The sequence below is a fragment of the Limulus polyphemus genome, unplaced genomic scaffold (assembly GCF_000517525.1).
Source record: "Limulus polyphemus unplaced genomic scaffold, Limulus_polyphemus-2.1.2 Scaffold640, whole genome shotgun sequence".
In the NCBI taxonomy this organism is placed as follows: domain Eukaryota; kingdom Metazoa; phylum Arthropoda; class Merostomata; order Xiphosura; family Limulidae; genus Limulus; species Limulus polyphemus.
In genome coordinates, this window is record NW_013666250.1 from 39663 (window position 1) to 55259 (window position 15597).

The 15597-nt window shown below is 31.2% G+C and overlaps 1 protein-coding gene across 1 annotated transcript in view; it reads right to left on the reverse strand.

Moving 5' to 3' along the window:
* LOC111085819 (blastula protease 10-like) overlaps nucleotides 1-15597 on the reverse strand; it is a gene marked incomplete at its 3' end in the record, with an annotated part of 68245 nt that overhangs the window by 34176 nt on the left and 18472 nt on the right. The window contains exon 3 of the mRNA XM_022386158.1: nucleotides 11867-11968. The remainder of the gene's footprint in view (nucleotides 1-11866; nucleotides 11969-15597) is intronic.

Here is a 15597-nt window from a genome sequence, read left to right on the forward strand (position 1 = left end):
CCTTCACTCGTCAATCGAAAGGGTGTTCTTCTTCTCCAGAACAATGCACCTCCACATGTAGCACGTTTGACGCAACACAAAATTATGGAGTTTGGTTGGGAAGTTCTCCCCCCACCCACCATATTCTCCAGATATGGCACCATCAGATTACCATCATTTTCGTACGCTGCAACACCATCTTAATAGGAAAACGTATGCAAATGTGGAAGGTATTAAAGAGGACATCGACATGTTTTTGCTTCAAAGCCAAGTGATGTCTTTAATCAGGGCATTAACAACCTGATTGTAAGATGGAAAAGCATTATCGATAAGAATGGAATTATTTCATTGAATAAATGTTTTGTTTTGATATATAAGTTGTTCGGGTTTTTTCATCTAAAAAATGCGACATTAATTTCTTGACGACCTAATATATAAAAGCTATATAAATATATCTTTGAAATGCATAGTCAGCAATTATTGATATATACTAAAAAACCCATGCATGCTAAAATGGTCACAAATCTAGCCAGCGTTTCCTTCCATCTAATGAATTTTAAATATATATTTATTTCTGCTATCCAAAACTCTAACTATATGGATTTATTCCTAATACACTAACAGGAAATATATATCTTGTCTCTTGAATTTGAATATCTCAGGTATCATTTTTCTTCAAGGCTTTTTTTTTTCAGTGGGGGTCAGTGTTTTGTTATGATAATTTTTTAAAAAGTTCTGATAGACCATTTAAATACTTTATAACCTGAGAGAAAGTATTATGAGTCGGGTCGACATCATCAACACTAAATGAAGAATAACAAGACTACTTTAACTAATATGCATTAATAACTCACACATATAGACAAATGCAAAAAGTTATAAGGTAGGTAAAAGCCAGCTAGTATCTATATAAACTTTACATCAGAATATAGTTCAACTGGTTATAATCCATATTAATATGAAGCTAAAACTTTAACCTAGACAAGCAATTTGCAATTTTAACATATAGAAATCATTAAAGATATTTAATGTCTAAGTGTAAAATATTTTTAGGAGCTTATAATATTGTCTTCTTTTCAGGATCTTACACAGAATGTCATTATTTCATATTCAACTAATAGCATTCGCTAGAATAAAATTTTGTGTGTTAGTGTTTATCTTTGATTCAACAAAGGTAATTATTTAGGATGTTTACTGCTATTAACACAGGGCTACAGGCAATAAAACTAATTGTTTTGTGTTACCATAATGCTTGATACCAATACAAAAGAAATGACACATTTAAGAAAAACGCAGGAAATTTCCCTTTCGACAAGGCATTTATTAGATACTGAACCTATTTACATGCACATCATATTTAATAACACCTAGAGAGATAAACCGTATCTGTTGAAATTTGTTCTGTTTCCGAAAATATGCTCAATTAATGCTAAATTGTTCACTATAACGTAAGTCGATAGCTTGCTACTCTCAATGGATTTTAGCATGTTATGAACGGAAATATTCCTATTCTTTCAACTCTGTTACTAAAGCAGCTTTTATGTAAAAAGGAAACGTGTATATCATAAAATTAGAGTATCCATTTTGTGTCAAATCTACGCTACTAATATGTAGCTCTATGGTAGCCTAAACCCTTTTCAAACGTTTGATATGTATATATTTGTAAATTAACAGAAGTGATATTTCATAACATTTTTGAGAAGTTTTGTCAATGAAGACTATTTTTATATCATAATATGTTTAGGATATGACCTCTTAATATCATAGAGTACAGATATAATCTTCAAAACTATGCAATTAAGTACGTGTGTTAAGCAAATCTAGAAAATTCAACGTTTTATATCTAAATATTTGTTTCGATTTATGTATGAAGAAAACGTTAAGCCTTGACACAAAAATAAGTTTTAACATATTTTTAAATAACGAATATTTTCTTAATAATACTAAACTATCTTCTTTCAAAGAATGATCTATTGGAATTTACTGTAGATTCTGGTATAGTTTACAAATTAATTTAACGTGGTAATCTGATAGCATAATTAGTACTGAACCTTTACATGAGAAAAACATGCCAACGTAAAAGGCATATTTATTATATCAGTATGTCACAGTAAATAGTGAAACATCCTATGTTCAGGACAAATTCATAAATGTAGAGTTATCAACTGAGAACAGTTGCAACCGAGAAGGCAACACAAAAAGGATGGTGATAAACCCACGAACTAGTGACTTTGGAATAACAGTACTCCTATTTTTGTTGCTTTCTCTTTCTTGACTTATTTTGTGATGTCAAGCTGAAAATCTTCAAATACATCAAACCTTCATTGGAGTTTTCTTTCCTTTTTAGATCACTAGAATAATTTAGAAACAACAAATACAATGAGCATTTTTCCATCGCAGTGCGTGGAATTACTAATGGACATAAAGTGTTCCATAAATACTACTTAAGTGGGTTTCTCAGAAAACGAAAGAAGAGTTACACACTTCCTTAGTTATATTCTTCATTTCTGCAAGTTCCAAGATGTTATTTCAAAATCTTGAAAATCTCATGACGAAGTATAGCCGCTTACATTATCTAATAGCTAGAACACATATATATTTGTTAAATAAATTATAATATTTCATGCACTAATATATAAATATTTATCATTAAGTCTGTAGACACTATATAAATTTGGACGGATACTTAAATTTTGGAAATTGAAACCATAATGTACGTAAAATATGTACGTGTGAAATTGAAAATTGAGGTTCTAAACTGTACCACAGGAAAATAATATCTAATGTATTTATTGTTTAAATGAATCTCACTAAGGACAAGTATACGTGATGTTAGGCTACTGAAGATATATTAACTGTTGCTGGAAACTTTAATGAAAATTATAAGATATGCATATACATCAGATAATTACAACTGTAGAAGCGTTACTTGGTTGTTTTCTATTATTTGTTAATAATCCTTATTATAAATAATTTATCTTTGCTGTACCATTTGATTGATATTGATGCACACAAAAGGTTTTTCACAAAAATCGCTCAGTTTATTATAGTAGTATGAAATAATTAACTAAAGTTTAAAAGTGAGAAAAATGTATAAAACATAATATGTATTCTTTAAATTAAATGATAATAGTTTATGTAGTAATATATAACAAGTTTCAAGTGTTATCTTGCTTTTTTAGTTTATCATCATACTGAATGCATTTCTTATGTGAGACAATCTAACGTTATCGGACCGGGCGTGTCTTACTGATTAGAGTGCCATCACTGTGAATCCAAAGATTCGCGTCCCCTTGCCGTGTTGAAAACGCAAGCGCCCTATAATAATAACAGCCAACTCCCAGTATTCGGTCAAGTAAGAATAGCCTAAGATTTGGCGCCCGGTGCTGTTAACCAGCTGCCTTCCCTCTCGTCTACTTATTCGAGTGGATATGTGACAAAAATAGTATGATATGCTCGTTTCTGGGAGAAAGCATGAACATTTATGTAAAATTGTTTTAGGATGTACCAACTTCATCGAAGCAAACTGTAAGAACAAAGTTTCCTGCTTAAAAGTGAATGCCATGTAAGATCATGTCGAGAGTAGCCATCATTACGTGCATATGTATATCACACGTATTGAAATGTGATTCAAAATATCTAGTTTACTCATTCTACTTCCTATATTTTACAAACTATACTTAAAGTTGAAAAAATTACTACAAAACATACAATCGTTGCCTTGATGCAACAGCGAGTCAAATAACACATCGTTACTCTAGTATTGAACATGCTCCTTTCTTCTAGTGACCTAAAATCACATGAAGAATAATGCTGCTTAAATAATAGGACAGTATCACGCAAAATAAAAAGTATACTTAACTTTTACGCACATGCTTTTCTTAACAATTCTGAAATATGCCTTACCACAAGACTGGGTTAAATTCATATTTAGGCGACATCGAATCAGGTAACATTGTTGTAATTCATTTATCCAAAACGTTGTAACTGGTAATAATGTGTTTTGCTGTTTGAAACTACTGTCTTTGAAAGAAAAGTGGTAATGCAAATATTCTGTGCAAAGGCAAAACGTATTTGTGACTGATTATACAACTTCTTCAAATATAATTCTTATTGTATCGTATCCATTATTTTTATAAATAACAACGATACTTTTTTGTGAAATTATGATCATTAGGTTTCCATTGAGATGTTTCAAAACAGTTTAATAATTTGGGGTAAATGGCATAAATAAGGTCAATGGATGCAGGCAAATGCAATTATAAAACGTGGTTAAATAACAAAACATTGTGGAACATGTGCATTTATATTAAATAGGGGTAGAGATATGACTTGGATGATAATACATAAATATTACACTAGAAATTTCGCTCTAAATCTAGTCCATAAAAATGCTTAGAACTGAAATTTTGTATATCAGCAATTCATGAGACACATATACCTTAGTTTACAGTTTTTATTGTAAAATATACAACAATTTTTTTTACACCTTTTTTAACACAAAACCTTGAGAAGTTGATACTTCATCATTTTACAACTTCATATTTCAAGTTTTAATGAAAGAAAAAATATATTCACCATCACTGGGTCCCAAATTTTCATACACGGATTTAAAGTTTTGTAAAAGGTGCATAAATAAATTGTAAAACTGAAAAGACTAAATTTAGAAGGAGAAGGGCAATATAATATCCAAAAACAACTTTTTGAAAACAAACAGGAGTAAACATACAGTCCACCCATAGGTTCGATCCATGACTTCGGCAGGAATATCCTGTATGACAACTTGCTTCCTTATGTATTATAAATTATACCAAAATTTCGCTCTTTCTGCTACAAGTCAACACCTTTATTGTTACGTATCTGCCCTACTAATCAGTTCAAAATTTTGGAGAGTTATAGGCAAATATAGCCCTTTAAGTTGCTTTACCCGAACATACTGAAACAAGCAAACAAATCTGACGTTATGTTTTTTTTACGATTAAAGCAAAGGTTAAACAATACTACAGTTAATTAGTGCTCCGATGAAACCAGCTTAAACCAACGAAATAATTTTCTTTTGTATGACATTCGAACCCAGTTTTCTTGTGTGAAAACAACCCCCACTGTTCTATACGAAATTAAGCAAAGTTACCCAACTGATAAATAGTGTATTCTAACTTTTTATAAGTATGAACTTAAGATACTTATATTTAATTAGCTATATTCATGACCGGGTTGATTTTTAGTTTTGATCTAAGTAGCTAGCTTACTCTGATCTGAAGCTAATATTAAGTACTAAGAATGTTTGAAAAGAATACAGAAAAAGCAATTTAATTAACATTATTATTTTCCTTTTTTAAGACACAGTATTTAATACCGTAGACTTACAATTTACATCCAATTCAGAAGACATGCGTGTGATTATAAATTATCCTGCATTTCACTGATGATATAAGAATAAAACTATTTGTTTTTTTAAATATTGCAAAACAAATAAATGACAGGATATTACAATTGTGAAAATACCTAAAAAAGATTGAAAAATTTAGATGAGTCCTCCGATAGGTAAAGGGTTCGTTTACAGAATTGCAGCACAAAAATTTGAGGTTCGATTCCTTGTAGTGAACAGAAAAGTTATAGTTGAAATAAAAGACACACTGTTCTTATCTATCCTTCATTTTATGGAAGTGTAAGTAATTATCTGAATGTATATTCATGGTAATATATTTCTAAATCATTTCTTGCTAAACTCCATTGTATGTGTTGTTTTAATTCAGTAATCTCATCTAATTACTCCTCCTCCCTCAACAAAAGCAAATAAAACTTTTCTTAGGACGACTGTAATCCGAGTTACTTGTTTGACCAACTGTACTGTTTATAGGATGATATGATAAAAATATAAATATTTGAATTTGAATCATGAAACATAGATAAACAAATAACGTAAATATCCACATGGAAATGAACAAAAATTATCAACAGCCATAAAAAGGTATGTACTTTAAGACAATTAGAGTAGGTCCACATATATGAACAAGCCACTCTTACAAGTTGACCTATAAAACCAATACGAAACGACTAATACCATACATCACCTTCAATTCACAATTTGTCTTGAAAAACGATCCAGGTATTTGTATGAGACATATAAGAAACTTTTGTCATTTTGTAACTATTAGCTATTAGTTTCAACAGTCTTAAAGATATGACAGGAAAAAAAATCATTTGAATTAAAGTGCAGTAAAAACTTCTAGTATGCAACCAGTTTTCACTTTAAAGTTCATTTAAATTTGAATCTGAGGAAACTATTATTACCAACTTTTGAAAACGCAAGTCTAGTAACTGTGACTGACACAACGAAGACAATAGTTTCTCCTCTTGAATTTTATAACCGAAACTCTTAAAATTTGACTTCCCACAAACCCTTCACTGTTTTTGTGATGGCAAAATTATTTAGATTTTTTATTATTTTTTTTCTCTCGTGTACAATCTCAAAAAGTAATATGCTATAAACACTCTTCCATCAAAAGTAATATTCTACACACTCTTCCATCAAAAGTAATGTGCTACACACTCTTCCATTTTAGAAACAAGGTTTTCCTTTAACGGTGCATCGATTACTTTTCATTAGGTCAATAAGAATATCTCGAAAGTATTTCGGGGATAGTATAAAAAATCAATGAGTTTTTATACATGGCTGCTTCTTTCTATTATATATATATTATGCAGACCTACGACGTCCATGTTGAGGTCCATTAACATTAACTCGACGAGACGATGGGAACTTAACGAATAGTTTTTTGTTTTTTTATAAACTGCTATGTTACCCCTTTATTTATTTTTCGTATAAATCAAATTGGTTTGTTTGTTTGTTTGTTTTTGAATTTTTGCGCAAAGCTACACGAGGGCTATCTGCGCTAGTCGTCCCTAATTTAGCAGTGTAAGACTAGAGGGAAGGCAGCTAGTCATCACCACCCACCGCCAACTCTTGGGTTACTCTTTTACCAACGAATAGTGAGATTGACCGTCACATTATAACGCCCACACGGCTGAAAGGGCGAAATCAAATTAGTGCAAGTTACATAAACCTAATGTGCACGGGGTCAGCCTATTGGATAGACCCTGTATTGAAGAATGAATGTGGATCATGACTCCAAATTGACTATGTGTATCTACAAGAGGTATAGCAAAATGTACAAGTTTATTGTACATAAATAATCAAATGTGTTACAAAAGTACTCGTACTAAAGATATGTGTGGGTGTGAATTGACGACATCAGTTGGATTCAAACTATGACAAGCCGGATGAAGTTTTCTGTGAAAAATAAACATACTTGTCTCCATCCGATAGTTTGTATATTACATTTGCATAATCTATAGAATCTTCAAAATGAAAATGTTTATCTACAACTTGTTTTAAGTACCTCTATATATTGTAGCTGGTACTTACTCTCCTTTTCGACGAACTGATCAAAATCAGTTGCAGTTCCTAATTTTAGAGGGATAGACAAGACAAAAGGCAGCTAGTCAACACCACACACACCGCCAACTCTGAGCTACTCTTTGTAAAAAAAATACTGGGATTGACTATCACCTTATAACGCTGCCATGGCTGAAAGAGCGAGTATGTTCGGTGATAGAATTCGAATCCACTACTCACAGATTGAAGAAGAATATTTTATATGTGTTTACATACATTAATGAAAGGTTAAATTTGTTTTCATGACCCTCTAGAGAACCAGTTAAGAAACACCATTGCAGAAAAAATTTAACAAAATAAGGACCTTGGGAAACTAGGAAACTCTATTCTTGAATGCTTACCGTGTCATTTGTTTACGTGTAGAAAAAATATTTCATATACATTTCTTTACGAGTTGCTTATTAGATGAACGTGTTAAACAAGACGAATGAAAGGATGTCAACTTATTAGACGAACGTGTGAACAAGACTAATAAAAGAGTGTCAACTTATTAGACGAACGTGTTAAACAAGACTAATGAAAGGATGTCAACTTATTAGACATTAGTCTTGTTCAGCAAGTTCGTCTAATAAGTTGACATCCTTTTATTAGTTTTGTTCAACACGTTCGTCTAATAAGTTGACATCCTTTCAATAGTCTTGTTCAACACGTTCGAAAAGGGTGTCAACTTATTAGACGAACGTCTTGAACAAGACTAATAAAAGGATGTCAACTTATTAGACAAACGTGTTGAACAAGACTAATAAAAGGATGTCAACTTATTAGATGAACTTGCTGAACAAGAATAATGAAAGGATAATAACGTTTTTTGACTGTAGATATAAACAATTCAAAGCACATTTAATCATTTTAGCAAAAAAAAAGAAAGAAAACATTTTTGTTTTTAATTCAGTTTATACATCTGTCTCTTCGCATATACCAGAAAACAATCATAGAGTAACACTGATTTGAATCATTAAGTACGTGCAGAGACATAAGAAGAAGAATAGATTGTGGTCATATTCAGATATTTGAGATACTGAACACATAATAATCACACTATACTTTATTCAGAGATGTGTTATAGTTGTATTTCACAAATGTATTATTCCAACATTTAAATAAATTGTAACTAAGTTTGCAATATTTTGAAGTTACTTTTATGAAAAACTAATAAATATACATTTATACAAAGATAACTTATTAATTCATGATGCAAAATAGTTAAATTGTAAGCAGATTCATATATTACTGCAAATTATTTCGAACTCCGTTTTATAGGTTTTCAATATAGGAACTTTGTTAGTTCTTCCAGTATATTATTAGAGGACTAGTTCAAAAGGTAATGTGCCGTTAATCCTCAAGACTTCTGGATGCGTGTATCTAACATATGGCTAGTATACCTATAACACAAATATGCATGTTGATTAATACGTAGCAAAAAAATAATCTCTTTAGTTACTCTTACCAAAGAATAGTGGGAGTGATCATCACATTATAACGCCACCATGGTTGAAAGGGCGAGCATGTTCAGTGACGAGATTCGAACTCGTTTCCCGCAAGTTGAACTATTCTGTCATTTACTTGTCGTTACCGAAAACTAATTAATTAGAGTTCATCTATAAAAATGTACAAGTTTATTTTTAATGCAATAACGAATTGTATACTGTGATTAGGCGTACTTAAGAGGAAACTGTCTTTAAATGATTAACAACTGTATTCAGTAAATGAAGTTAATATTAAATGAATTTAAGCTTTAAATGGTCATATCTCATAGCGTATCGTGTTTCTATGATTCTTGGTGCCCTTTATGTTATCTCTTTTAGATAATTTTCATCCAGTTTTCAATGTTTAATCTGTAGATTTAAGAAATTAATCATTTTGATAATTGCCTTTTTTAAAAACAAATTATAACCTTTGGTTTTCAGAAGTGCTTATATATTTTTGGTTATCACTAACTTCTCCAAGAATATCTTTAAATATTCAATTTATCCTTGTGCATTATTCTAAATACTGAGAACTACTTGTGCTAATAATCAAGAAGTTCAGCTATGGATTTTTGTCAGCGAAGATGGTTTTTCATTTATATTGAGTCTTTAATATTCATTTGAAAATTGAAATATATTGCTCATAAATTTGGGATTGTAGATATTCATGTAAGAAAACTACTTTGAAATTATGATTCATTTCCTTCAGTTCGTCTCTTGCAATTTTGAATTAATAAGCACCATAAGAAATATTATACTTGAGAAAACTAACCAGAATTCAAAGCTTGTCTGCAAAAAACAGCCTTATTTTATTTTAGAATTTCAATTGCAGTTACAACTTAGTGTAGTAAAGATATCAGTTTTATTATATTAATGTCGACTCCCATAACTTTATCTAAACATCTATACTACTCACGTGCTATTAATAATCTCCATATTAGACTCCAATAATTCATATATTTGGTGATTGCTACACACATTCCGTGTCAATAATATGGTGACCCAAACATGACATGCTATTATGAAGACACATGAACAACAAGACGACACATAAACACCTTTTCAACGTTGCATTTACTGTCAACAAGCTTTTGAAAGTGACATTACATAATCTCAAAGATTATTAGCAGGTTATATTGTGCAAATAAAGAAAACAATAAAATAAAGGGTTATTCAAGAAATACATGCTTGGAAAAAAATTATAATGATATTATAATGATAATTGATGTTTAACGATTTAATTAGCAGTATCTTTTCTACAAAAGTTTCACAAAAATCGTAGTTTCTCATGTGATTAATGATCTCGACTGGGTATCATATTCGTTACCTTTCTAAATGTCAATTAAATAAATTACCTTTGTCTAACAGAGTACTAGTCTTTTATTTTTCAAAATCCCTTGAGAGCTTCGTTTTAAATTTAATATATAAAAATGGAAATTCTAGGCAACTACATTGTGATGATCTTCGAAATTACTCTCACAAACTTGAAAACTTAAGTGAAAACAAACATGTCTTTCATATACGACCATCCAATTACTAGTCTCTAACGTTTTCACCAGTTCTACATTAAGTTAACACCGTCACGTGTGGAGACTGCTATCCAGTGGTATAAGCAGAATGTTGTAGACTGCATGTACTACAAGAAAAATATTGCCCTCCCCTCCACTCAGGTGAATTATATACATCTTAAGATGTAGTAAAAGAGAAGTGTATAGTAAAGGAATCTAAAATTCACAAACTCGCATACTGTAATATATTATACAGAGAATATGAGCCATCGAAACATTTCTCACACACAAAGTGTTCACATACCAAATTCCCTACATAAAAGCTCACTACTTTAATAAAAACAGTAAATACGAAAAATAGTTTGAATAATATGACAGGCATTGTCAGCTTGAAGTTAAAGTCATAGAAAATAGAGTATACAAAAAGTTCTAGTGAACTAAATAATGATCAAATTTTATGAGACGAAATATACGTTTTTGTTTGTAATAATCATAAAGAAAAACTTTTCATTCAATCTAAAGTTAAGTAAGTTAGTTAAAATAATAGTAATGCCACAGTTGTTTTGTTTTGCGCGATATGGTGCTCTGTGTTTCTCCCTTTTTTATAGGCAAATGCATAACTACTCCTATCGAGATTCTCGAGGACGTCATTCGTGTCCAAAGGTCCTGCAGAGCTCAAAAAGTTAAGACAACTACTTTATACGACACTACTCTAGACGACGCTACATTTTTGCAGAGCTCAAAATGTTAAGGATCATTTCGTTAGAAAACGTTATATCTTTGCAGAGTTCAAAAGTTTAAGGATCACTACGTTAAACAAAGCTACATCCCTACAGAGCTCAGAAGGTTAAGGACCATTATTTTAGACAACACTACGTTCTTGCAGTACTCCAAAAGTTAAGAAATAGTGCCTTAGACGATACGTCTCACTAAATATCTCACCGTATGATACTCAAAGTTAACTTATTCACACTCAACCATTTATCTTCCATGTTTAATTTTATCACTCAAGTGATGTCTATAGTTCCTTAACGATTTTAAACATGTTTTTCAGTGAAAAGATCATTTGAGAGCCAATGATAAACCAGACTCTAATGGTTCTTATTTGTCAGGGGATATTTGCAGTATTAGTACCTTAGAACGTTTAGCAGAAAGTAGAAAACTCACTTGAATAACTGACACTAGGTTATTTTGTCTGTGGCTATTTTTTGTTACAGATTTGGCAATTTGTTAGAAGAATTATTCAACCAAGAGAAATTAGACCACCTTTCAGCCGAGAGTGAGTAATTTCGCAGCACAGTAATACAGAATATAATATTCAAATGAGAAACTCATCCTTTCATTTTGGTACCGGTTTTTATCGTTTTATCACAAAGAAGACATTGGCGTGAAAAATTATTTTATTTCTCAATCTTCTACTTTCTATCAAAAACTCATCAAAAAATAGCTAGAACTTACCAGTGAGTTTATATCGCATTTCTTGAAGTCTTCCTGAAAATCGATTGTAGTAATCTGTGATATTATTGCCCCTATCTGTTAATAATCCTCACTACAATCTGAGAAAGATAACGAATTAATAAAAACATATACGAGGTAGGGAGCAGAACTAGTATACTGTAGGTTCTTTTGCTTAGCTGCCACATGCACATTTTAACTTCTTGCTTCTTATTCATATGGATATATGTTTGATAATCCAAAAGACCTAAATGTTAAAGAAATCAAATAACGAATGTTCGAAAGTCTCGGTTGGTGTGTTTAAGAATTATATGTAGAAGAAGCAACCAAAGAGACGGCAATAACAACTCATAGCTTATTGTATGAGACCGCAAACAAACAAATGTAATAAAATTGCCAATTAGAAGAAACAATACTACAAAATGAAATGGCTAAACACTTACACAGAACTTCACATATTTATTTTAATTTAGAAAAACATGTACAATACATACAAGTTTAAGGAACTTGTCAAATCCAGCCACAGCTTTGAAGTCCATGGCATGTTTAATTTGATCCACAGCTTGACTAACTTGATAAGCATCATTATTTTGCTAGCCAAACCAATCACATTTATGAGAAAGTGATTAGTCAAATCTATAACCTCACATGACTAAAGGGCCGACAACCTCACAAGGTCAAGATGAATGAGAAAACAGAAAGAGTTTGAATTGGCAATAAGTAGAAGGGTGACATCAATAAAGGCCATGCTCGCAGGTAGGCAATAATGAATCTTCTGATCAAAATAGAAGTAAAATAAAATACAATAACTTTGTGTTAAATTTAAATTTATGTAATTCTGGAAAGACAGAGACTATGATACATAATACGACAGACATAAATAATTCTGACAAATCCTTATATAACTCTAAACCAATTTACTAATGAGCTTTGCTGGAACATTTAGTGCTTCACTTATTAATCAAGCACTCGATCAAAAGTTTAGGTGCATTTTCAACAGTGTAGGCGCTGTAGAGATTTTTTATAACTTATTTAGAATTTAGGTAGTTAAAACAACTAAGTTAAAGTTTCTCATGCACTGAGTTGTAGTTATATATTCAACACAAAGTAGTTAAGACGGAGCTGCGTATCAAAGAATGAAATTTTCATTCAGTGATCCAATGATGTTACCTTTTATGTTTCACCAGAACAACCTAACACAGTTAATTGATTTTTAAGCGCAAAGTTACTCAATGGGTTATCTGTTCTATGCCCATCGCAGGTATCGAACTCCTATTTTTAACGTCAAAAGCCTTCAAGCTTACAGTTGAGCAACTGTGGGCATCTAATAAGGTAAAGGAATAAATAAAACACAACAGTGTATGCAATGTCAAAAACTTATGCATAGATCAATTCAATAACAATGAAAATATATACATTACGAAACAATCGGAATACAAAACCAGAGAAGCGAAAATATTTAGAGGTGAAATATAAATTTAATAATAATTTCGGAAAGATAAAAATACAAACTAAAGTTGAGAGCAAATCATGAAAATCTCTATTGTGACCTTGTCTTTTTGTGTTTGAACTATTTATTTTAATAAAAAATCAATAATATTCTATTACAAACAAGCTGCTGAGCAAGTAAAATGTTGAATGAGGTTAAATTTGAATGTTGTTTCGCTCAGAAAGCTAGAGGTAACATGAGAGGTGTTTTGTGCTTCGGGTAATGAGTATTTATTTGGGGAAGTCAGTTTAATTAACATATTTGTAGAATACAAATCAATGCTCTAAAACTGAACACAAATAACGTGTTTGAATAGCTCTTTGTGATACTTTAAATGAAGTAATACATTACTAAATGACATATTTATGTCAATGTTATAATAACATGCAGACAAAATTGCTCAAAATATGGCAAAAGGAAAGAACGTATAAATTACCTAACTACTTTAAAAGTAGGCGGAACCTAGAACTACATGGAGATTATCGTCTTGCGGATCCCATCATACATTACAACAATGATTTAAGGTAGCTAACGTTAGGTGTAATTGTTGTAAAGTCATGTGCGTGAGGACACTGAAAATCAATATCTCCACACAATGCGCTTTCTTTTGTCATGTCACTGAAGCTGTAACTCACGTTATACCTTAATATACGTAAAAGAGAAACACATTCAAGATAGTAATGCATGGGGTTACATCATGACATCGGAAATATTTATCTTGCTATTCATAGTTACTTGTGACGTTTTCAATGCAAACTTAAATGTAAATAGACAATTCCATAAATTAATTATTCATGGATTTGTGGCGATGCATATTTAACTTATACGCTGTCATAAAGGCAATTAATTATATTGCTTCTTAATAAAAACGTAATATGCTAAAACCCTACATTTTCGGTTCAAAAGTAATTACATCGTCAAATGAATAAACAGTTTTATACAGAAACTACTTACACATCCATCTTTATATATATGTGTATGTCTTTTACTTCTCAGATAATAATTTTGCCACTGAAAACTTACCTTTTTAATTTTTCATAATTTTCTTTTAAAGACTGTAGACATGGTAGTGCAGACTACTTTCTTGTTTACCCGAAAGGGGACCAAAGGCCGCCTGTAGGAATCATTTTTTTAAACCACTCACACCACTATACAGTAGTATGTTGTCTGTCAGTCAGTCAGTAGACACTAAAATGACGTCACATAACGTTGCAATTTGTACTACTGTGACGTCAGTAAAACGTGCGCATGCCATGGATAACCAGAAGAATTATGTATTCTCTAGGCTGCAACACATCATGACATATGAACTTCAAAAGCAAGAAATAAAAATATGTGTTACTCTTAATTTTGGTTTTATTTACTCTTGAAACAGAACACTTTCGGGCACCTTGTGGAAGTACATCTAGTATTGCTTTAGGTTTAAGTTAATACATAATTTTACAAAATAAAAGTAAAAACAAAATACGCTTGAGTAAAGGTTTGTTTGTTTCATATTTTTTGTGTAAAGCTACACAAAACTGTATTTGCACATAATCACATTTAATTCGATCTGATATATTAGAGAGAAAGAAGCTATTCATTAGCACCCACTACTCTTGGCTTATCATATAGTGTCATTCTTAAAGTATACCCACGACCCCACAGTGAGGAGCTCGTTCTTGCAGCTTACAAAATTCACGTTATTCGCTTATTTTGATTAAAAATTTGTTCAGGATAAAAATATCTAACCTGTTAACGTACCATATTTATTCACAAAATTTTATAATTATTCCCAAGATTTTATGTTGGTAAAGGTAATTTTTCATCAAATTTATTGGCGTACTGTTTCATATCCTAAGAAACTGCACTTCATAGTTCGACTACGGTGATTCGCTCTCCTCAAGGATAATAATTTCATAATTGCTGCATGTATATCACCTCTTAAGGTTGTAGTTTAGTTACATCATGTACATAGAGACGAAAAGAAGAAAATGAAATAGTCTCATCCTACACGTTAAGTCACGTGAAACTGTAAATATTAGTTAATGTTATTAATCAACAAGAAAAAATGTATAGTTATTAGGACTAGTAGTGTGGTTCTGAAAGTTTTATGTATAGGTATTAGGACTAGTAGTGTGGTTCTGAAAGTTTTATGTATAGGTATTAGGACTAGTAGTGTAGTTCTGAAAGTTTTATGTATAGTTATTAGGACTAGTAGTGTGGTTCTGAAAGTTTTATGTATAGTTATTAAGACTAGTA